Consider the following 24,706-nt stretch of genomic DNA (forward strand, 5'->3'; position numbering starts at 1 on the left):
TGATGCTAAGGATTAATTTTTCCAAACTTTAGTTGTTGATGAATGACGTTTGGTTATGTATCATTGTGGGAAGGCTTTCATTTTCCATTTTACCTGGCTTTGAACCCTTGCAGAGCTTGGATCCATGTTGTGTAAAAACCCCTCCTTTAATACTTGTTTCCTGCGATAAATTCATTTGGTAATGTGTCTGTTTATGACTTTGTGTTTCATGATCCAGCATTATTTCATCATTGGGTATATTAAAAAATAAAATGTACTGACACCCAACAGAATTCTACTTGTCACTGTTCTTCATCCTTTTTTCAAAAATACCGATGTCGGGGCGCCTGGGAGGCTCAGTCATTTGAGCCTCTGACTTCGGCTCAGATCATGATCTCACGGTTCGTGAGTTCGAGCCCCGCATCGGGTTCCCTGCCGTCAGCACAGGGCCGACTTTCGATCCTCTGTCCTCCCCCCCTGCCCTCCCCCGCTCTCACACGCTCTCTCTCAAAATAAATATTTTAAAAAATTAGTAAGATTTTTAAAAATAAAAATGCCAATGTCTTACAAAACAGAAGCAAATATTTGATTTGGGTTACTTTACTAGAAGTGTATAAAGCGTGGATGGACACACAGTACCACAAGTAAAATACGCATTTCGTCATGCGGGAGGCATGGGTGCAAAGTGGTCCAGAGAAGACAGGGATACTTGCAGGGTTGGGGCAAGAGCACACATGGAGGTGACCTACCTGTCCTTCCCAACCCCAGTTCTGTCCATATGCAAGGGGCCCTCCCACAGTCATGTGGACACCCCAGTCCACACGGCCATGCCCCACCGAACAGCTGCCCTGATGGCCATGCTTCGAGCCTAGGGAAACACACAGAATCTACCAAACGAGACAGACTGCAGGAAAGAAGCCTGGGCAGGCCCTAGAGACGCTTAGGCCAGTCTGGGCAGGAGCTGTGGGTTCCCAGGCACCGCAGGTGTGGTGCGGAATGGGGGACGGGTGCAGCTGGGGAGACAAGAGGGTCCTCGAACGCATGGAGGAGGGAGGGTGCTCTTCTCAGAAACCTGAAAAAGGCCACTTCGCCCTGTAGAGCCTATAGCTACTCGTCCGTAAAATGGAGATAATATGACTGTGGTATAACAGAAGAGATATTTCCGGGCGCCTGGGTGGCTCAGCCGGTTAAGCGTCTGACTCTTGATTTTGGCTCAGGTCACGATCTCACAGTGTGTGAGTTTGAACCCCGAGTCAGGCTCTGCACTGACCGTGTGGAGCCTGCTTGGATTCTCTCTCTCCCTCTCTCTCTGCCCCTCCCCTGCTCTCTCTCTCTCTTTCTCTCAAAATAAATAAACTTGAAAAAAAAAATAGAAAAGATATTTGGTCTTTTCCCCCGTTCCTGGCACAGAGCTCTTAAAACTACTGGCTCTTCCTGAGTGAGAAGAACGATAGAAGCATCTCTCCTAACGATGTGACCTTTGAGGGACCCCTAGAGAGCGTCACGGAGGTCCCAGGAAGACCACGCCTTGATGAGAAGCCTGGGGCTTTTGGTCCCACCACCATCTTCTGGGGAAGGGAGAAGGGCTGGGGATTGAGTTAATAATTGATATGCCTTGGGACGCCTGGGTGGCTCAGCTGGTTAAGCAACTGACTTCGGCTCAGGTCATGATCTCATGGTTTGTGAGTTTGAGCCCCGAGTCGGGCTCTGTGCTGAGAGCTCAGAGCCTGGAGCCTGCTTCAGATTCTGAGTCTCCCTCTCTCTCTGCCCCTCCCCCACTCACGCTCTGTCTCTCTCTCTCTCTCTCTCTCTCAAAAATAAACATGAAAAGAATTTTAAATAATTCATATGCCTTTGTGATGAAAACTTAAAAAATATATATATACCCAAATGACAGGAGTCAGAGCCAAGAGGGTGATACATTCCAACTCCATGGGGACAGAAGCACCCGTTCTCAGGCCCCTTCTAGATCTCACCATGTTCACCTGTATCCTTTATAATAGACTGTAAGAGTGAGTGCAGCCTTCTCCTGAGTTCTGTGTCCTTGTAGCAAATTACTGAATCACGGAAGGGGATGTGGGAACCCCGGGTCTGTAGGCAAGTTGGACAGAAATGTGGGCAATCTGGGGAGGGACCCGATACCTTGAATTGGCATCTGAAGTAGATGGAGGAGGTCAGTCTTGCGGGACGGAGCCCTTCATGTGTGGGGCGTGACACTAACCCCAGGGAGTGTCAGAACCGAATTAAATTGTAGGATACCCGGCTGGGGTCGGAGAGTGGGAAAATTCGTTGATGGCGTTGAAAAAGACACTACATACCTGATGTCAGGAGCGGGGAGAAGAGACTCCTCAGTTTTCTACCTCCAAACTGATGGTCAGCGGTTCACACAGCTGTGAATACTGGGTTTGGTCAGGGTCTGTTCCCAACTGGTTAGTACCTGAGTGGGGACCACTCTTGGGCTCTCCCTCCGAGGCCAGCTCCACCAGGCTTTTGTGAAATTACATTAAGTCACGCCCAAGAAACCTCTTGTGGTGCTAGGTACACAATAAGCACTTAGGAAGTGGTAACTGCTATGATTGAGAGAGCAAAGATTTGATACTGTGCAAAATGCTGCAACTTTGAGAGAAATAATTCTCAATAAACAAATTCATAAGGGACCTTTGTCAATTGACTGGAAACATCCTTGACTTAAAACCTGGATGCTGGGGGTGCCTGGGTGGCTCAGCTTGTTAAACATCGGACTCTTGATTTTGGCTCAGGTCCTGATCTCACAGTTCATGGGTTCGAGCCCTGCATCAGGCTCCTTGCTGACAGTTCAGAGCCTGGAGCCTGCTTCAGATTCTGTCTGTCCCTCCCCTGCTCTCTCTCTCTCTCTCTCTCAAAAATAAATAAACATTTAAAAAAAATAGAAAAAAAAAAAAAAGGGCACCTGGGTGGCTCAGTCGGTTAAGAGGCCGACTTTCGCTCAGGTCGTGATCTCACAAATCATGAGTTCAAGCTCTGCATCGGGCTCTGTGCCGACATCTCAGAGGCTGGAGCCTGTTTTGGATTCTATGTCTCCCTCTCTCTTTCTCTGCCTCTCCCCTGCTTGCACTTTGTCTCTCTCTCTCTCTCTCTCTCTTTCTCTCTCTCTCTCTCAATCAAATAAACATTAGTAAAAAATTTTAAAAAAAAGAAGTTATTGAGTTAAAGTGAGGTCATAGGGTAGGCCCTAAGCCAATCCAACTGGTGTCCTTACTCATCTAGAGGGCAGAAGATATGAACACCCAGGGAGAAGATGGCCATCAAACGCCAAGGAGAGAGGCCTGGGGCAGACTCTCCCTCGCGGCCTCGGAAGGAACCAACTCTGCCCACACCTTGACCTCGGCATCCAGCCTCCAGAGCTGGCGATCTGTTTGTGCCGTCTGAGGCCCCCAGTCTGCAGTGATTTCTCCCAGCTACTGGGGAAAACGAATACACCTTTACTGAGGGACTTGTTCGATATTTCAACTGATGAAGATTAGGAGGCCTGATTTAGGGAAGGGTAAGCGGGGAGGGTGTGCCTCAGGAATCATATCCGATTTATTTTCCACTCTTTTTCACCAGACTACCACCTCGGCTCAAGGAGCATCCCAGGCACTGTGCATTACCGTCCCATCTACTAACCACTCCTGGCTTCATTTTGGCAAAAAAGAGATTTTTTAAGTTCCGTGGCCCACATGAGTGTTAATGTAGGCCCCACCATAACCTCTTCCAACCCCTGAAATGCTTTTCTGAGGGAAGCCTGATGGTTCTCCGCAGCCAAAGGACACATTTTGTAGATAAAGTGCTCAAATCCCCCACCTTTCCCTGTGTCTGCCTCTTGAGATGAGGCCTCCATGGAATACAAGTCAAATAACTATAAAATAGCCACAGAGCGAATTTGGTGATATGACAGGAAAATGTACATATCATAAAGCATAAGTATCTGTAGTCACTGCCCTTGGCCTCCGGCTCTTCTGGAAGGAGCAGACGAGAACAGAAGGAAGTGGAGAAAAGGGCGATGACAAGGTCAATACTTGCGAAGCAGGGACACAACCAACCATCCCCTGTGTCAGGGGCGGGGGCCAGCAGACCATGCCGGGCCAAGGGCATCTTACTCAGGGCAAGAATCAGTGGAACCAACACAATCCCTCAACGTACATCAAACAATCCAAAGAAGGGTCTTCGGTTTTTGGTTTTAATTTGTCTTCATCATGATAAATGTGCTCTTCAATCGTCATCCTCCGTTTCACCCACCTCCCCACCAAGGGAAGGTCTCGGGAGGTTTTGGAGCACAAAGATCAAATATTCAAGATACCAAATATTTATAGATCCTTATTTAAAAAAAAAAAATTCTTGCCTAGGAGAGGTAGGGTTATCTGGGATTTTGTTTTACCTTTAATTGCCCTTGGCCCCACCATCTTTTTTCTCTGTGAGTCATTTGTCTTGCTTTTGGCCAACACTGCTTTTCTTGGGTCTTCAAAGATCGTGGAACACCTGAAAAAGAATTTAAATATATTAAACCTTGGGGTTTTCCCCCCAAATATTAATACCAAGGATCAAACGTGTGCTTAGTGCCCAAACCTATTTCTTAAATATTATTTTAAAATATCCTAAAAAGAGGGGCACCTGGGTGGCTCGGTCGGTTGGGCACCCAACTCTCGATTTTGGCTCAGGTCACGATCCCAGGGTCATGGGACCGACCCCGAGTGATGCTCTGCGCCGTGCGTGGAGTCTGCGTAAGATTTTCTCTCTCTCTCCCTCTTCCCTTCTCCCCTGCTCATACTCTCTCTCCCCGTCTAAAAAAAAAAAAAAAAAAATCCTAAAAGGAGAATGAATTTAAAATCCTCCCCTTAAAAAAACGCAGGGGGGAGAGGGGTGACAACATCTCCCCAGGAAAGCTCAGCGTTAAGAAACAAAAATTAGGAGTGAAATAAAAGCCAAGCCTGAACTGGCATAGTAAAGCACACATACACTTTTGCAAAGAAAACGTTTTGAACATGTTTTCCTTCCTTTGCAGACCCCAGCTTTAGTAATAATGGTTTCTCCATCCTTGAGCCCTTTTGTCTGCTCAAACAAAGAGTAACAAAGTTTATTAAACATCCTGGGAACTGTAATTAAGCAATCATTTTAGTTCCAGGAAAGAAACAATCCTTTTAATTTGTAGATGCTTAGGAGGATCCATGTTTTTTAGAAACATTAGACACACTACCAAACTGAAATAAGGGAGAGAGAGAAGGGGGGGGTGGGTAAGTCTTCCTTAGAATACGCCTGTTGCCACAGCTCTAAAATCCAATCTCTTTTTTTGGCGATACAGGAATTTCAGGGCTCATGCAACTTTCCAAGTAAAATATCCAATCCCAAAATGTTACATTTAACGGAATCCTCACAACATGACAAATTGCAAATGGCAACTGTTTCAGTTGAAAATATTTTCAAACTAGAAAATGTCTTAAGTGTTGCATCAAAATCAGTATTTGCAAGGGGCGATAGTATTTATAAATGTTTCCACGGTCCCGCTGGCTCTCCCACTCTGCTCGGGGCGCCAGCCAAGTCCACCTAAAGTCTCTGGGCCTGGGCTCTGGGACAGTTCGTCCGGCTGCCCCAGTCCCCACAAAGTGTCTGCTGTGATATGGGAAAATGTAAATTCTCGGGAAAATATTAGAATCCAAAACCACATGCGTAATGTGATTCCAATATTGTAAAAAGACCAACACGAGCCGGATGAAAGACAAAAGGGAAGGCGGAAAGGGAAGGGGGCGGCTCTAAGGAAGGGTACGGAGTCGCTCACAGAAGCGGCTTTGAGGTTCCAACACGAGGGAGTCTTATTTTCTCGGTGATCTTCTTTGGGGTATGTTCCTAATTTTCAGAACAAAGAATATTCATTTCGATAACCAGGAAAAAAAAAGAAAAAAAACCAACTAAGCAATAATCCTTTTATGTTACTCGACGGATTTCCGAACTGTTTTCTTGACAGTGATGTGCGACTTGTACCCATCCGGCCTTGGTGGCCTGGTGCCGGCCTCCCTTGATCAGGGACACGGTGCTCAGCGGGAAAGGGGAAGGGAACGGTGAACTAGATCATGCTCTGTGTGGCCGCGCGGACCCTGAGTTACCAAAGGTGTTCCCAAGTTTCTTTTTCTCCAAATCCAAAAGGCAATATTGATTAGCGCTTGGTTAAATGCTTTCCACGGACAAGTGGTCAGAGTAGTATTTAGTTTCCAATTGCCGAAGAGGGAGTAAGAGTTTTTTAAAAGCATGGGCTGAGATTTACTATCCTATGTCATCTCCGAGCATCCTTCAGTGCCAAAACCTCTACGTGCCGAAGGAATAACCTGATTTATGACTGAATATTGCTGGACCTGATTTAAAGACAAGAGTAAAGCCCAGAGAAGATTCTATTAAATATGTGCAATGGGTATTTTTAAATTAGCATTATGGCGTTATTAATATTTCATTTATCCAGAGGGCACTTATCTGACAACATAAATTATCCATAACACAGCTGAGAAGACACAAAGGATCCAAAAAAATGTCACGAAGTCCGGGGAGAGAAGCTTTGCCAGAGAAAGGCACGCTACCAGCCGCGTGAGGCTAACAGCTGGCCCGGTCAAAGCGAGAAAGTCAGAAAATTCTGCAAACCAGACTCCAGAACTCAAAAAACGCAGCCATTTGAGAGCTCTGGTTTAAGAGCACACTGCTTAACCCTGCCCAACAGTCCCTGGTCCCGCCGAAAGCAGAGACCAGAGGACCACGTGGCCCTATGAGGACACCGCCCGCCCCCCCCACCCCCCCAGCCCCGCCACGGCCAAGGACTACAGTCCCCACCACCCTCGGATTCCGCGTGGCTCCGAAGTCTCCACAGTCACAGGAAGAAGGATGTGGTCGTTAGAGAGTGCCCACTGGACACGGGTGGAGCCAAACGCGTCTGAGCATCTGAAGGGCAAGTTCATTTGCCAGAGCAGCCTTGGTGCGGGGGAGGGAGCCCCGGGCTGGGAGTCCCAGGCTCGTGCTGACACTCGGCAGCTGCCAGAGCCGCTCTGCACCCCAGTTTGCTCGTCCGCAAGCTGTGGGCGAGAGACGGGGGTGCGGGTGCGAGAGCGGTACTGTGGGTAACAGATGGCATGAATGAGAGACGGGGGCACTGTGAGAGGCGGCGCGGGTCAGGGAGAGGTGGCACAGGTGACAATGATGTGGCACGGGTCAGGGAGGGGCAGCGAGGGTCAGGGAGAGGTGAGGCGGGTCACGGAGAGGCTGCGCGGGTCGGGGAGTGGCGGCGAGGGTCAGGGAGAGGCGAGGCGGGTCACGGAGGGGCTTGTGTCAGGGAGAGGTGAGGCGGGTCACAGAGGGGCGGCGTGGGTCAGGGAGAGGTGAGGCGGGTCATGGAGGGGCTTGTGTCAGGGAGAGGTGAGGCGGGTCAGGGAGGGGCGGCGAGGGTCAGGGAGAGGTGAGGCGGGTCACGGAGAGGCTGCGCGGGTCAGGGAGGGGCGCGGGTCAGGGAGAGGTGAGGCGGGTCACGGAAGGGCTTGTGTCAGGGAGAGGTGAGGCGGGTCACGGAAGGGCTTGTGTCAGGGAGAAGTGAGGCGGGTCACAGAGGGGCGCGGGTCAGGGAGAGGCGAGGCGGGTCACGGAGGGGCGGCGAGGGTCGGGGAGAGGCGAAGCGGGTCACGGAGGGGCGGCGCGGGTCAGGGAGAGGCGAGGCGGGTCAGGGAGGGGCGGCGAGGGTCGGGGAGAGGCGAGGCGGGTCAGGGAGGGGCGCGGGTCAGGGAGAAGTGAGGCGGGTCACGGAGAGACGCGGGTCGGGGAGGGGCGGCGAGGGTCAGGGAGAGGCGAGGCGGGTCACGGAGGGGCGGAGAGGGTCGGGGAGAGGCGAGGCGGGTCAGGGAGGGGCGCGGGTCAGGGAGAGGTGAGGCGGGTCATGGAGGGGCGCGGGTCAGGGAGAGGTGAGGCGGGTCACGGAGAGGCTGCGCGGGTCAGGGAGGGGCGGAGAGGGTCGGGGAGAGGCGAAGCGGGTCATGGAGGGGCGCGGGTCAGGGAGAAGTGAGGCGGGTCACGGAGAGGCTGCGCGGGTCAGGGAGAGGTGAGGCGGGTCACGGAGAGGCTGCGCGGGTCGGGGAGAGGCGAGGCAGGTCAGGGAGGGGCGGCGAGGGTCGAGGGTCGGGGAGAGGCGAGGCGGGTCAGGGAGGGGCGCGGGTCAGGGAGAAGTGAGGCGGGTCACAGAGGGGCGCGGGTCAGGGAGAGGCGAGGCGGGTCACGGAGGGGCGGCGAGGGTCGGGGAGAGGCAAAGCGGGTCACGGAGAGACGCGGGTCAGGGAGAGGTGAGGCGGGTCACGGAGGAGCGGAGAGGGTCGAGGAGAGGCGAGGCGGGTCAGGGAAGGGCGGCGAGGGTCAGGGAGAGGCGAGGCGGGTCACGGAGGGGCGGAGAGGGTCGAGGAGAGGCGAGGCGGGTCAGGGAAGGGCGGCGAGGGTCAGGGAGAGGCGAGGCGGGTCACGGAGGGGCGGAGAGGGTCGAGGAGAGGCGAGGCGGGTCAGGGAAGGGCAGCGAGGGTCGGGGAGAGGCGAGGCGGGTCACGGAGGGGCGAGGCGGGTCAGGGAAGGGCAGCGAGGGTCAGGGAGAGGCGAGGCGGGTCACGGAGGGGCGCGGGTCAGGGAGAGGCGAGGCGGGTCACGGAGAGGCTGCGCGGGTCGGGGAGGGGCAGCGAGGGTCGGGGGTCAGGGAGAGGTGCCGCGGGTGACAGAGAGGTGGCGCAGGTCAGGGAGGGGAGGCGCAGGTGACAGGTGGTGCAAGTCGCCTCGTGGCAGCGCCAGGCGGACAGACGAAGACACCGCTCTGTTCAGCGCCGCGGGGCCTCCCGGTTCCCCGAGCACCCTGCACGCGGAGCCGCTCCCCGCACCCAGACCCTCCTGGCCACCTCGTGTCCGCCGCGGCGCAGGCTCCACGGCGAGGCCGGCTCCCGGGAAGGTGCCAACCTCCACGTCCAGACAGCGCTCCGTGCCCTCCGCGACAGGGAACAGCCCGGACACGCGGCGAACGGCAGCCTTTCGAGAGAAGGCTCCATCGCCACGAGGGACGGACGGAAGGATGCCCGGGACGGAGGGGCTGCCATCACCTCCACGGTCACGGCGAACTCGCTTGGCTCGCTCAGAGCCCCCGGAAGGCCGCAGAGGCGGCCACACGTGTGCGGCCCCGCCCCCTTCGCAGAAGGCGCCCACATCCCACCAGGCGCCGGGAAGGCTAGTGACCCTCCCCCACTTCAAGGGCAAAGCCGACCCCGGGCCACCCCTCTTCTTGTCACTGGCAGGTTAGGGATGGGCCACTCGACACCGGGGAAATGAGCTGGAGCGCTTCGGGGAAGAGTCTCCAGGCAGGGGGGGACTGTCCTCTCTGTGTGACACTTGGGGCTGTGGCAGCCATCTCAGGTCCACGAGGGCAGGTACCTGAGGACCAAACCGATAGGCTGTGGCTGTCTGGGAGTAACTGCAGGAAACCTCTGGGCTTCTGCTCCGGGTGGGGAAAAACAGAACGGACCAACCCTGAAGGCAGAAAACACCCTATTCGCTCTGGTAGCTGCGAACAATAGAGTCGCTTTCGCCGTCTGTATCCAACTCAAACAGATGTGCTGAATATGCTCCACAGTTGTAACTTTACAATAAAGTGATCTGCGGCGCCTGGGTGGCTCAGGTTGGGCGTCTGACTTCGGCTCGGGTCACGATGTCACTGTTGGTGGGATCCAGCCCTACTTCGGGCTCTGTGCTGTCAGAGCCTCTGTCTCCCTCTCTCTCCCTGCCCCTCCCCCACTTGCAGGCTCTCTCTCTCTCTCTCTCTCTCTCTCTCTCTCTCTCTCGCTCTCAAAAATAAACATTTGGGGCGCCTGGGTGGCTTAGTCGGTTAAGTGTCTGACTTCGGCTCAGGTCATGATCTCACAGCTCGTGAGTTCAAGCCCCACGTCCGGCTCTGGGCTGACAGCTCGGAGCCTGGAGCCTGCTTCGGATTCTGTGTTTCCGTCTCTCTCTGCTCTCTCTCTCTGTCTCAAAAATAAACATTAAAAATTTTTTAAAAATAAACACTTAAAAATAAAATAAAATAAAACGATCTGCTGGAAATTAGCCCATAAATCTCTCTACATGAACACTAGACCTAGGACTTAGAAAACAAACAACGATCATTAAGGGAAGTGGCCCATCGCAATCTGCACATGTATTAAGCATCCAGCACTGGGGGTGAGGACATGCCCTCAATAAACACAGGGTTTGATGGGGGGATAATACTTGTAGTTAAATGACCGATTGGATGCAGGATGGGGGTGGGGGCAGAGAGTCGTGAGAGGTACAAGAGAGGAGACAACTGCATGCAGCGCCATGGAATGGTGATGCCTCTTTGGGGGAGTTAGTATGTGACAGGCACTTAGTATTTGATAGGTGGGAATGGGGCAGAGAGCGGGCAAGGTGGAGGAGATGTGAGCAAAGGCACGAAAGTGAGTGAGTGCACTTGGGAGAGGCGTGGTAGAAGGAGAATGTCTTTCTCTACGTCCCACATCTCCACATCTGTACATCTCTACATCCACTCAGAGCGTGAGCTCAGAAATGCGGGCGACCTGCCTCTATCATCCACGAGAAGCTCCACTGGTATTTGCCTCCTTCCATGATCTAAACTCAGCCTGCCCTTCAGACCCATCCATTCATTCGTTCATTCAGTTCTTCATCCATTAGCCATTCATCCGTCCAACATGCAACCGACCGAGTCCCCTACACGTGCCAGTTACTGAGCTAAGCAGCAACTAGGGCTGGGCTTTGCCCGTGAGTTCAGAGTCGGGCGGGAGAGATAGAGTTGTACGAAAGCAATAACAAATACCAACTCCCCACTGCCTTGTTTGACCCCCCCAGCTGCAGAATACGAGTGGGGGCAGCACCTGACCTATTTGAGACCCTGAAGGAGACAGCAAAACTGCCAAGAACACAGGGAACAGCAGGAAGAGAATTAGAAGAACTAGAAAAGATCCACACCATGGAATCCAAGAAAGGACGTCCAGTAAGACAGAAATGGTTCACAGTACGGGACCTGCAGAGGGATGGATAAGCACGAGAAGTTCATTCACCGACCACACGTACTGCGAACGGACAGTGGATATGGCAAGTCGGGACCTCTTGGGGGCCTCTATCAGCACTGCAACAGGATGGCTGAGCAAGCCAGTTTCTGCATGGATGGTCTGGGCAGCGGATGGTGGAGAGGATATGTGAGCCACTGCAGGCTACGCGTAAGAGGAGTGGAGCAGCCAAGAGAGAGGAAGGGAGAGAAGCTCAAGGAAAAAGCACCGGTTCACCCGGCCACTCAACACTTGTCACGTGCCTCCTTGTTTCAGAAACAGCTAGCAGCTGGGGATGCAGCAGGGCACACGAAGTCTTGCCCTCAAGAGGTTTACAACCCGCTTTGTTCACTGTTCTTTGTCGGTGATGAGGAAGGAAGGTGTGTTTACAAGTGGGATAGAGGGAACCGGTGGAGGAGCAGACACAGAGATTCCAGAGACAGAGAGAGAGAGAGAGAGAGAGAGAGGAACGAGGGATGGCCCACTCTGGAAGAGCCAGAGGAGAGGCCAGACGCAACAGCACGTTGGTGGGGTCCGCCCTGGCAGGTGGTGAGCCGCAAACGAAGTGATGCGCCGTTCGATGCTTGACAACCAGCTCTCCGAGGGAAAACTGGTATGAGGCGTTTGGCAATTTCTGTGGAGTAACCATTCCCATCACGGCCAACCGCAAGGAGCCAACAGCTGTCCCCAAACGCAGAGTTGGGTAGAGAGGCACAGGATCACCGTAGCCGGCCCGCAGGAGCTGAACCCCGCACACCTGTGCTCTAGAAGCCACGAGACAAGGAGCCGGAAGTAACTGGCAAGGAAGGGAGGGCGATGGCACAGGAAATCTGGGAAGACCCGCCCAGAGACCCGCCTGAGTCCCTGCGATGAGTCACTGCTGGGAAGGACAAACCCTAGGGAGACGGGAGTTCAAAAACGAGAAAATATGAGCGGTCCGGGTCTCCCTAGAAGCTCTCCTGCTTCCTGCAGCTGGTTAGTAGCTCAAAACGTATGCTTCCTTCGGTCTGATGTCGTTAGTGTATGCGCCTGTGTATGTCTCCACTGGTGAATCACTGGCCTGTGTCTTCTGCTCGCACTTAGAACTCAGTGAGGCAGTTCTTGGAATCCTATAGGATCTCCTGAAGGGACTCCTGTTGCCCTGCGTCATAAAGAAATGTTGCCAAACTAAACCAGCAGCTCTGCCGGGGGGACAAAAGGGCAAGGGTCTCCCATGAATCACGTCTGAGCCGCACGCCGGCCGTGACCGCGCGCTTCTTCATCAGCTCGGTCGGGTCTGGCTTGCCTACTGCTCGGTTCCGTTTCATGTTGGGCTCTGGGCTCAATCTTTTCCCCCTGAAGACACTAAATCAAACTCCATCCACGGTGCCTCCTCCCCATTCTTCCTTCGTGGGGACAACGAAATGGATATACACTTCAACGCGCCCAGACACACGGACCCTTACGAAACCACGTCGCTCTTGAAGGAAGGTCCCTTCATCCCTTTTTAGCCTTGCCATTCCCACACGAAAGCATCAAGCTGATCTCGGAGGGGAAGGCGTGGCTGACAGTTGCCACCAAAACAAAACACACAGCAGCAAAACAGCTCTACGGCCCCTCGGTCTGGGGACCGTGATCTGCCTCAAGGTCCCGGTAAAAATGAGACATTGGAAGGAAAACAGGCTGCATTTGAAAGGCGGGTGACATCAAGAAAGAGAAAATACTATAAATACCACTTCTCTCCCCGTCTACACTGAGCCTTCTGTTAAGGGAAACACATTTACCAGAGGGTTGTTTTTTTTTTTTTTTTTCCTAAGTTCAACTGGAAAAACATAAATATTTAGTCATTTCATACAGCAGACAAGGGACAAGCAGGCCACGGGTTAAAGGAACATTATGTATTGCTAAGAAAGTTCATCTAACAAAATATGTCCTTGGGGAACAGAATCCCAAAGTCTGTTTTAGAAACGAGCCTGACCTTCATCAAGGAATTTTGTCTTGATGTAATCACCAGGTCAAATCTTAAGGACGGCGATCGCATGGATGCCATCTTTGCAAACGATGAGGTCTGTTTCATATTTTTAAATTAACAACACTGGGCAGGAAAAACAATCGAAATGCTGTTAATAACATACAATTGTTTTGGAGGTTGGGTGTGAAAACCACTAATTGCCAGTTAACTGAATCGATATTGTATTAACATCTCAATATTATGGACAAAAGAGGCAAAGTTCCTGAATGGCAAGATAACCCATAATAGAACAGAAAAGACAACAATGAACGTTAACAGGGGCAGGGCCGCAAAGGATAACACAGATCATTTTTCGGTGAAACTCTGCCTGTCAGCATCACCCTGATGTTTTTATTTTGTATCGAGTAGGAAGAGGCAGATAGAAAGAGGGTAGAAACTTTCCTAAGAAAAGTCAACTAGCATAAAGGCAGAAAGAAAAAAGAAGAAAAAAAAATACTGAGACTAATAATGTAGATACTTCTCAACATCATCTGCCATTACTGCTCTGTTAAAAACAAAACAAAACAAAACAGGGGGCGCCTAGGTTGACTCAGCCAGTTAGGCATCCAACTTTTTGGCTCAGGTCATGATCTCACAGGTTGTGGGTTCGAGCCCCGCGTCGGGCTCTGTGCTGACAGCTCAGAGCCTGGAGCCTGCTTCGGATTCTGTGTCTCCCTCTCTCTCTGCCCCACCCCTGCTCATTCTCTGTCTCTCTCTGTCTCTCAAAATAAATAAATGTTTAAAAAAAATTAAAACAAACAAACAAAAAATGGCCAAATACTTACAGAATACCAACAGGGAAAGGTTACCTTGTACCCTTAAAGGGTGAAGAATTTCAAAGAGCCTTGAACTCACTATGAAAGTAACTCTGTGCCCACCAGCTTTGCTCAAACACTTTGGCACTCTGATGATTGGTATCTCACCAGCAGGAGCTCTGAAACCAGCTTTTCCATCTCCACTGACTTCTGACGGGTTTAAGAGCATCACATAAAGATCACCTTATTTGTACTGGACACAGTTTGGAAGCAAAAAAGTTTTAACCCTCCCACGTATTTTAAATAGAAGTCATGAGCCTCGCCATGAATGCCCTTCACTGACGTGAGGTTTCTAAAATGCCCTTCTCGATTTCCAGCTATGCATTCCATCCATATAGAATTTTCCACGAGCTCTATCATTAACGAGTCGTTCGGTGGGAATTAACTGATCGGTCCGTGCAAAGAGCTTGTCCTGGGGTTTTGCAGGAGGAAAAGGGTCCACAGTGCGTCTCTTACCTCCGGACAGCTGACGTGCTTTGCAAGACAGTAAGCTTGTGGACCTGGACCGAGGTTTTATGTCACGGAAGAAGGGACAATGTAGCAGCTCCAGGAAGAAGCATGGGGATAGGTCAGGGGAGACGAAAATGCAGCTGCAGCTTGGTGTGGCAGGATCTAAATGCGATCCTAACAACAGAAATCCTACAGACCTCAGAGCGGAGAGGAATCCAGGGCGGAGGACTAGGCAACCCTTATAGCCCTCGTCTGTAAGGGCATCCGGTGGTGCAGTCACATTTCCTGCGAGGATAAAATGAGGCACTATGGGAAAAGCCCTCTGTCAACAGCTTAACAGTGTCTTTACCATCTCTGCCCAGGACAACAGCCTCCAACAGGGGGTGTGGAGAGAGGTGGGTGGTCTCTCCGGCAGATGTTCTAGAAAAGTGGTGAAGCAGGAGGGCCCGACGTGGGATGGGGGGGGCCCATGAGCTGGATGATCAGGCCCGTGTAGATCACAGAGGGCTGGACACATACCCCCGGGAGGGCCCAGAGGTACAGGCTAAGAAGCCTGACCCTTATTCTGAAAATCCCAGCTGGAGATCCCGGAGCATCTGGGGCACCGAGTTTCCGAAGAGGCTTCCGGGAGGATTCACCAGGCATTGACTGCAGGGAGGGGGAGACCGGGACCAAGCAGCTGCCGAGGCCCAGCCAGGGAGGGAGGCCAGGGCAGCCAAGGAATGCAGGAGCCAGGAATGCAGAACCTGGTGGCCAGCTGGGCACAGGGGGGGGGGGGGGGGGGGGGGGGAGGAGGATGGACAAGACGGGGAGCTCTGTTTCAGCCCCAAGAATGGGAAGTTTCATCCCCCGTGACTCTGGGGACCGGGACTGAGACTAGGACTCCGGCCTCTGCGGGGCCACCTCAGAGCAGAAACGTGGTAGAGACTGCTGCCGAGACAGGCCACACTACACAGGTGACAGTGACAGCTTCCAGGGGGCGGGTAAGACCCTCTCTGGTCTCCCTCACACCTGCCTGTTTAACCAGCGCCCCGTTTTTAGGACACTCTCTTCTCACCTGAAATTTCTCTGAGTTTCCGATGTGCAGCAATTCACAAGGTGCCATTAACAGACTTCACTCAACAGTTGCTTTTTCTCTGGCTGGGAAAGGAGCTAGCTACCAGAACTTTCCTGTGCCGGCCTGACCTTCTGGAATCTGAGCAGGGTTTGCAATCCCAAGACCAGATGTTCAAGGCCGGCCCTCTCTAAAGAACGGGGGGTGGAGGGGAGGGGGGTTCTCTCTTCTCATCTCAGAGTAGATAGAACAGCTCAGTCTGGGTGTGAAAAACAAATGCATCGTGAGCCCCTGAACACAGCAAGGCTACCCCTATTTCTCTGCAGGACAGTAATGGCCTCGTTCGTCAGTCCAAACCGCAGGGCCTGTCGGGGCATTACTCGTCGGGCCCACTGATTGAGAGAGCCTGGAAGGTGATTATTGCTATCCTCAATTCTCCTGGTAAGGCAACTTGGGCTTACAAAGACCACAGAGCTGGTAAGCGGACAAGCAGAGCCTCAAACTCGGGATTCAGCCTCTATTTTCCTGCGAATGATGCGGTCTCCTGAGTCGAGGAAAAGTCACACCCTGGTTCAACAGCAGAGAAGACAAACCAGAGTCCGGCCTCCTGGCACCTTTCTGAGGCCCTCTCTCAATCTCAATCTCCACAATCCTCTTTCACAGTTAAAACCCAGGAAAAGTGGAAAGGCTTCCCTAAAGAAAGAGCTAAGCAGCATCACAGTTGGATTGATCGCTCGATAGAACGAATTCTTCTGTCCCAAAGCCCAAATCCGCACGAGTGGGTACATGCGGGCTAATCTTTGCTTTAATGCCTCCTACTTTCTCCCAAGAACCCCCTAGTTTACTAGGCATCTCAAAAACGCCAAGTTTCAGGAATCAATTTTCTGGATTAACCCCCCCAAAATGTCAGCCGGCCAAAAATGGCCTTCCAGAAAGCTCCAGAATGTGATCTCAAGTACCCTCCCAGCTGGTGTTCCCCACGCTGGTGTTTCAGACGTGGTGTAGACAAACCCCAGGCAGACCCAGAAATCACACCATCCATCCTCCATCCCATAATGTCAGCCTGCAACTACGAAAAACAAAAGGCGGTCTCCTAAAACAGAAGGACTCGAGATCCTTCCAGAGGCGATCTGAGCGGAAACCAATTATGGGATCTGGGAGGGCAGCTTAGGTGCTCTAATGGCATCGTCTTCTTGTTCCTTCCTGCGACCTCCAGTCTGCTACTTGCTCTGGAGGACCTCCCTCTGAAGTAGAGAACGAGACCCTCAGAGCACTCCAATTCACCCCTCTAAATCCACATGGGGCGCCCTGCCCAGAAAACAGACTGCAGCCACCCTCGGTGCTGAGAAGGACGCGTGTACCCAGCACAACCCATCGCTCTCTTCCATCTACTCCTGCCTCACATTTATAGTATCATGAGTGAGAGAACAAGCTGTGTGACCCTGGGAAAGTTGCTTAACTTCTCTGTGCCTCCGTTTGCACATCTATAAAACAGATACAAAGCAGTCTACATTGGAAGTCTGTTTTTAATTATTATTTTTTTTCAACGTTTATTTATTTTTGGGACAGAGAGAGACAGAGCACGAACGGGCAAGGGGCAGAGAGAGAGGGAGACTCAGAATCGGAAACAGGCTCCAGGCTCTGAGCCATCAGCCCAGAGCCCGACACGGGGCTCGAACTCACGGACCGCGAGATCGTGACCTGGATGAAGTCGGACGCTTAACCGACTGCGCCACCCAGGCGCCCCTGGAAGTCTGTTTTTAAGTGCTAAATTAGCTATTTAAACGGCTGAGGGGAACCTGGGTGGCTGAGTCAGTTGAGCAGGCTGACAGTCCGACTTCGACTCAGGTCGTGATCTCGCATTCGTGAGTTCAAGCCCCACACCAGGCCCACGACTGTCGGTGCAGAACCCGCTTCAGATCCTCTGTACCCCTCTCTCTCTCACTCTCTCAGAATATAGCAAATACGGTAAACGTTAACTATTTAATCAGCTGCTTAATGGCTTATGGAGAAGAACTTACAATAAGTTTTGGGGGACACCTGGTCCACTGGAGTCATATTTCTTGCTATTAGAAGGTCATTTAAAGGTGAGTGTGAGTGGGGCGCCTGGGTGGCGCAGTCGGTTAAGCGTCCGACTTCAGCCAGGTCACGATCTCGCGGTCCGTGAGTTCGAGCCCCGCGTCGGGCTCTGGGCTGATGGCTCGGAGCCTGGAGCCTGCTTCCGGTTCTGTGTCTCCCTCTCTCTCTGCCCCTCCCCCGTTCATGCTCTGTCTCTCTCTGTCCCAAAAATAAATAAACGTTGAAAAAAATAAATAAATAAATAAATAAATAAATAAATAAATAAATAAATAAAGGTGAGTGTGAGTTACAGTGAGGGTGAATTACACACCCACAGAGTAAAGGCAGGGCAGGAAATGACAGCCCACTGCTGTGTCCTGACTTTCCCAATTAACTGGTTTTGTGGGATGGACAAAGCTGGAGATATTTGACGAGCTGGAGATAAGCATGCAAAGTTCAACCGGCCGTGCTCTTGGGGTCAACACCCATAGATGCAGACGGAGGAAGCAGGACTGTGATCCGGCCCCAGCAAAGGCCTCAGATGACCCAGTGGGGCCCTCTGGAGCTGGGCTGACCCTTCAGAGCTGGGAGTCAAGGTCAAGGGGCCAGGCCTTTAACCACCACCGTGGGTGTAAATCCATGGGAGGCTATGGTATCCAGACACTAGTCTAGGTGTTGCGGATGTGGTTCTCGTCTACAATTAACTGACTTCGAAGTAAAGCAGGCTGTCTCCTGGATATTGGTGGGCCTCAGCTAATCACTGGAAGGCCTTAAGAGAAGAGATCGAGGTTTCTCAGGAAAGAAGGACTCTTATCCCTGAGCGGTAACGTAAAAGTCTGGGTGTCCAGTTTGCGAGCCTGCCCGACAAATGTCAGAATCAAGACTGGAATAGTATCTCTTGCTCGAGTACTCAGCCTCTTGGCCCATCCTATAGATTCCAGACCTGCCAGCCCCACGGTCGCGTGGGCCAATTCTTCAAGATAAATTTCATTAAAATAGAGATTCAGAGATATAGTTACAGATAGCTATCTGCCTACACACATCTGTATCTGTCCCGTTACACCTGCTTCCGCACAGAGCTGTTACCCTGATGTTGATTAGTCATGGGCTGCCCCCGGAAAGAGGCATGGCCCTGGACAGGGTGACATCACCAGCTGGTAGCAAAGAGGCCTGACAGCAGGGGCATCTTCCCAGCGACTCGCAGCCTTGGAGAGAACAGATCTTCCATTGTCAGGGGGGACCTGTGGGGTCTATGCCAACGGGGTGAACTGTGTAGGTATAGAAGAAATGCCTACAACTGCAAGGTAAAACCCAGAATGATAAAATCACACAATTTGGAGTTGGAGAGAATCTAGACATCATTAGTAAGTGTGAAATAATGGATAAAAATGGACAGCACTGGACGCCCACAGTGTTGGGGTCAATCTCAGCAGACCAGGGTCATCAGGGGCCCCCGATGAAGTTACAGCGACCTCTGACATCAGGGGAACCCACAACCTTCAGGCACCACAAGGATGGGAGCCTGATGCTCTCCTATGCATGGGGGGGCCTCCCTAAAATCGGGACTCATGGCAGGGTGGGGGCTAATTTGTAAGGTTTGCCAATGTCCGTGTGGTGTAAGTGCTCCCCCCACCGATCCATCTACCAACAGGAGGTGCTGGGAAGAAAAGGGCATGTGGCTCTCACGGCCCCATGTGCGACACTCGAAGGGGACACGAAGGGGCCCGTGGAAAGGATCAGAGAGTGGCCCTTCTTCAGAGAGAGCATTGTCAGAGGCCGTGCAGCAGGGGGCAGGGGACGGGGACCTGGATGGGCAAATGCACGAGCACAGACACACGCTGAGCTCCAGCCAGGGAGGGAGGCTTTGGAAGAACCATTCAAGGTTCTAAGCTGCCAGGGCACAGGTGACCGACCCCAGGGTAGGAGGAAGCTCTCGGAGAGGTGGCCTGGAGCCCCCAGAGAGCAGGTAAGTAGAAAGGGATCTGGTGGGAGTGCGCTGAGCTGCCTTCCACGGCGACGCCAGATGGCCTGAGTGTCCTCTCGTGCCACATGGAAGGTTGCTGGGCTTCAGAGGGCAAGTGGTCCTTGACAGCAAGAGGCTGGACGTGTACCAGGGGCGAGGAAGCCGGGGACAGGGTGGCACAAGGAGATCAACATGGGGGGCACAGACAGCCATCGTGGGACATCCCTACAGGAGCCCCGAGGTCCCCACCGACACCACCCGCAAGAGCCACTGCTTGGATCACAAGTGCAGTAAGTCTTTCAACAGCTCTGTACTGTCCCCTCTCTTCCTGCCCCAGCCCTGGGGGGCCAGAGGCAAAGGACAGCGGGGAAGGAGGGGTAGGAGAGGGAGCGGAGGAAGAAGTGGAACATTCCCAGGAGCCAGGGAGCCCGTCGCGGGGACCCTCCGGTTCTGAGACAAGCTCAGAATGCAGAGGACCTTTACGTGGGCTGGACAGTGGTAGTTTCGGCAGATGTGTCTGAACTTCTCAATACTTGCAAACTGGACTGTTAATTAGTATATCCGGAAGCGTGATGGGCAAAGTCTGGCACCTGACAAGACTTGGGTCCGGGGTGGAAAAGTGTCTCAGACCTGAGCGGCGAGCGTGGGACACAAAACGGCGTGCTGCGTTACACCCGGCTGGGGTCAGCTCATTCAACCAAAAGAGACGCTGGTTTCTCGCATGCGTGGTAGAGGGCTGGCCGTGCGAGGAAAACCCATAATGAAGCCGGGTGGAAACAGACAGGCGTCGGGAGCCGTCAGGCCAAGAGTTAGCAACAACGCCCCTGGTCTCTAGCAAGAGATGGGGAAGCAAGAAAAGGCCACATCAGTGAGCAGTGGGCCCAACGTCAAGGACAGAGCCGGGTCATCCATCCACAAGAGTGAGAAGTGCCAGAAGGATAGGCACCAGGAGACAGAACGGTCTAGAGCAGCCAGTGACCCAGGCTGGCACCAAACCCACCCCGCCCTGCCTCTGGCACAGAGATACGGGGACTGCAAAGGTGATTAGTAAGAACTCCTGGCAGGGAGAGTGGCTGGCCATCAAGTCCTGACAACCTCAGAGTCAGAAGTACTTTCCTACAGGCCAGTGGCTGGAAGAAATGTCCAGCGACATAGAAATTTGAAATTCACAGCTGGGTTCTCATTTTCTCTCAGGGTAGGGCGGTTGAGATGGAAGATGTCCCCTGAAGGACAGAACTCAGAACGGCTCCGGTGTGGTGTCACAGGGTCCCCACCCGCGCCACAAGAGGCAGCCCCCTCAACATGCAATGAAGGGACACAGGGGAGACCTCATCCTATGTGGCTTCCCTTCTCCTGCCGGGCCTGCAAGACGGCGTCGGTCACCCCCCGCCTCCTCCCAAGATGAGTGAAGGGCAGGTAGTGGGAGCCCCTCGTATCTGCCCAAGAAATGCAATAAACCGAAATCTGAAACGGGGTAAAATCATAGAACCAGGTGAAAGTAGGATTAGGGGCGCCTGGGTGGCTCAGTTGGTTAAGCGTTCGACTTCGGCTCAGGTCATGACCTCATGGTTCGTGGGTTCCAGCCCCGTGTCGGGCTCTGTGCTCACAGCTTCAAGCCTGGAGCCTGCTTCGGATTCTGTGTCTCCCTCTCTCTCTGCCCCTCCCCTGATCCCTCTCTCTCTCTCTCTCTCTCATTCCCAAAATAAACATTACAAAAAAAAAAGGGTAGAATTAAACAATTAAAGGATATTTATGGCTGAAATATACCAAGAGGTTTTTGCTTGTTCTGATTTATTTATTTATTTATTTATTTATTTATTTATTTATTTAGGACAACCACTAATATAGAACGTCCTCTAGAGCTGAGCCAACAAGACTATCAATTTGAGACTTCTGGCAATTTCTAAACTCTGATACAGCTCACTGCAAAGGAATGGCAGGCCTGGGATTCCAATCTACCCATGTGTCTAACCCCACTTGGGAATCCTTGGCTTCAAGATTTCCATAATTGTCACAATTTGTGCTTTGTTTTGTTTTGTTTTTCCCTCCCTGGTTATTGTGATTGAGTTTACAGAGGAGCAAGTGCCCGCCAGACCATCACCTTACCCACTGGACATAGGGTTCACCAGCTTTTATTGTTGGGACTGACAGATGTGATATGATTCAGAAAACCACCAGATTCCAGGATTGGTCAGGAGGACCCTCACCCCCCACTCCCACCAATTCAGATGTCAGAGCCCAAAACACCACCACCGTACCAGGCAAGAACCCAACCCAATGTTCAAGGAGCACCAGTAATGGGAATCCTAACTGGAGGCTCAACTGTGGAAGTATCATGGTCTATAAATGGCTACAGCTTTGGAAAACCTAAAGAAAATCAATGGAGAGCTCTTAAGGGACAAGGACAATGGTCTAAGCTAACTTGTGAAGCAACCCAGTGTCATGACTTTTAACAGATACACACACACACACACACACACACACACACGTATATATATATACATATATATATAGAGAGAGAGAGAATAGTATGACAGATAGATGATGATGATAGATGATAGATAAGATAGATGATATATAGATAAATGACAGATAGATGATTGATAGATGATAGATTGACAGATGATGGATAAATGGATAGATAGGTAGGTAGGTAGATAGATAGATAGATAATAGATGAGAGACTGATTGATAGATGACAGATGGATAGATAACCAGGTAGATGGATAGATGATGGATGGATGGATAGATAGATAGATAGATAGATGACAGATGAATAGACAATAGATAGACAGGGGATTTATAGATGATAGATAGATGATAGATAGATGATAGATAGATAGATAATAGACTGATAGATAATAGATGGATAGATAGATAAATAGATGACCGATGGATGGTAGATAGATGGATAGATGATAGATATACAGGTGATTGATTGACAGATAATAGATGATAGATAGATAGATAGATAGATAGATAGATAGATAGATGAGAGATGAGAGACAGATTAATAGATGATAGATGGATAGATAGATGGATAGATGACAGATGGATGAATAGATAATAGATGATTGATAGATGATAGATAGATAGATAGATAATTGATTGATAGATGATAGATGAATAGATAGATAAACAGATGACCAATGGATGGTATATAGATGGATAGATGATAGATATACAAGTGATTGACTGATAGATGATAGATGATAGATAGATAGATAGATGATAGATTGACAGATGATAGATTGACAGATAGACTGATAGATGAGAGATGAGAGACTGATTGATAGATGATAGCTGGATAGATAGATAAATAGATGGATAGATGACGGATGGATGGATAGATAGATGATAGATGAATAGATAATAGACAGGTGATTGATAGATGATAGATAGATAGATAGATAGATAAGTAGATAGATAGACAGATAGATAATTTGGGTTTTAATTACTAAAGGCTGACCAGAGAAGTCAGGACAGATACAGGGTGGGGACTGGAATCACAACTAACCACTATTCCCATAAAAGAGGAATCTCCCTCGTTGTCATTACTGGATTACTTAACTCCTGCATTCTCATTCCCTGGCCACGCTGCATGAGCACTTCACCGTGAACATTATCTTCACGTTGCCGTGTGCAAGCACCCTGTCGCCACTTAAAGGAGGGAGGATTACAGTTCGCTTCTAGAGTCGTAACAGAAGCAAGTCTAAAATAAATTCAAAGACATAAAGGAATCAAAATGCACGCAAAGTCAAAGCTTAACAAGCACTTTGTAAAAAGGAAGTTGTTTTGTGCAGCACGTTTGGAACTTGTGAAGGCTCTGAAGGACCCCTGAGCCACTTGAGTGGTCTTCCTGGATGCCTTTCATCCTGTTCTCCGCACTTGGCATAAACCTCGTACTTCTTGACTCAATGTAGGTTTTTAACTTTTGACACTTCCCTTGCAGATGGGAAGGAACTTTTTAAAAAGAAACCAAAACAGCTGTGCAAACATAAGATACTGGAAAATCAAATGTTTTCTGCTAAATATTGATTTAAATGAGGGGAAAGGTGGCGCGGACTGGCAAAGCGGAAGCTGATGTATTTATAGTAATTAAGTCCACCCTTAGTGTTACCGGCGCTTCCTTCCACATCCAGTAAACAGCCGCAGAGGGTGAAACACAGTGAAAGTCACGCCGCGTCACACATTCACGTGCGGGCTTTGTGATTTTTAATTCTCTTTCTCTCAAGCCCTTTCGAAGAATACCTCTGAACACCTAACAGAGTCTGACGCTTAACGTTCAACTCCTTTAAGCAGCTGGAAGCTTCCTGAATGAAACACAGGAGGCTTTTTACTTCTGGAACTCTAAGATCTGGTGAAAAGTCCTCAAAAGCACAGGACTCCACTTGGTGTGCATTTCCTGCTGAGAACTGAAAGATACACCACATCAAAAAGCTGCTGAGGTGCGGTCTGCCTCTACTGAGAACAGGTTCACCTAGCCGTGGCCGTGGCGGTGGCTGGGATGAGCGTACAACCTTGCCATCGGGGCAGGTGACGTATTTCAGGCAGAAGCCAAAGCAGGGCACAATCCTGTGTGCGCAGGCACGGTGAACGCTCAATGACATCACATGGAACCAGCTCCAAAATGGTACCTTTCACCCCACATTACTGTTCTCCTAAAGAATTTTTCTTTGTGAGGGTCTCTGTGCCATAGGAGGAGATCTGAAACCGGTCCAGATCAAATCCTTCGACAAAAATGCATGCAGAGAAAGACACAAAAGCCTCTAGCAGGGTGCCGGGGTGGCTCAGTGGGTTAAGCATCTGACTCTTGATTTAGCTCGGGTTACGATCTCACGGTTTGTGAACGTGAGCCCCGCATCAGGCTCTGTGCTGACAATGTGGAGCCTGCTTGGGCTTCTCTCTCTCCCTCTCTCTCTGCCCCTCCCCTGCTCATGCTTGCTTTCTCTCTCTCTCTCTCTCTCTCTCTCTCTCTCTCTCTCTCTTGCTCTCCCTCAAAATAAATAAATAAAGTTTAAAAGAGAAAGAAGTTCTGAGTAAATATATATTACTATAACAAGCAGGAGATCAAAAGACAAAAATTAAAAATTCTCTTTGGAAGCATACACATTTCTCTCTACAGCCACTGGAATGTGTCTTTCCAAAAATATTCAAATACACGTTAGCTCTTTTAGCATTTTTATAGTTTATGCATCATGAGTATTATTCACTGCATCCTACCTAAGTGCTAATCCAACCTTCATGTCCATGCAGGGTCCTGAAGAACAGTCCAGAACACATTCAAGAGACCCTCGTCTGATAAGGTAAGCT

General features: G+C 51.0%; 1 protein-coding gene across 4 annotated transcripts in view; it reads right to left on the minus strand.

Moving 5' to 3' along the window:
- The window catches only part of ERG (ETS transcription factor ERG), a 252,833-nt gene that overhangs the window by 189,105 nt on the left and 39,022 nt on the right, over positions 1–24,706 (minus strand). For all 4 annotated transcript variants that reach the window (XM_032594790.1, XM_030328900.1, XM_032594789.1 and 1 more), the window contains exon 3: positions 4,376–4,476. The gene's annotated coding sequence lies outside the window, so the exon portion shown is untranslated. The remainder of the gene's footprint in view (positions 1–4,375; positions 4,477–24,706) is intronic.

This window comes from Lynx canadensis, chromosome C2 (genome assembly GCF_007474595.2).
Source record: "Lynx canadensis isolate LIC74 chromosome C2, mLynCan4.pri.v2, whole genome shotgun sequence".
Classification (NCBI taxonomy): domain Eukaryota; kingdom Metazoa; phylum Chordata; class Mammalia; order Carnivora; family Felidae; genus Lynx; species Lynx canadensis.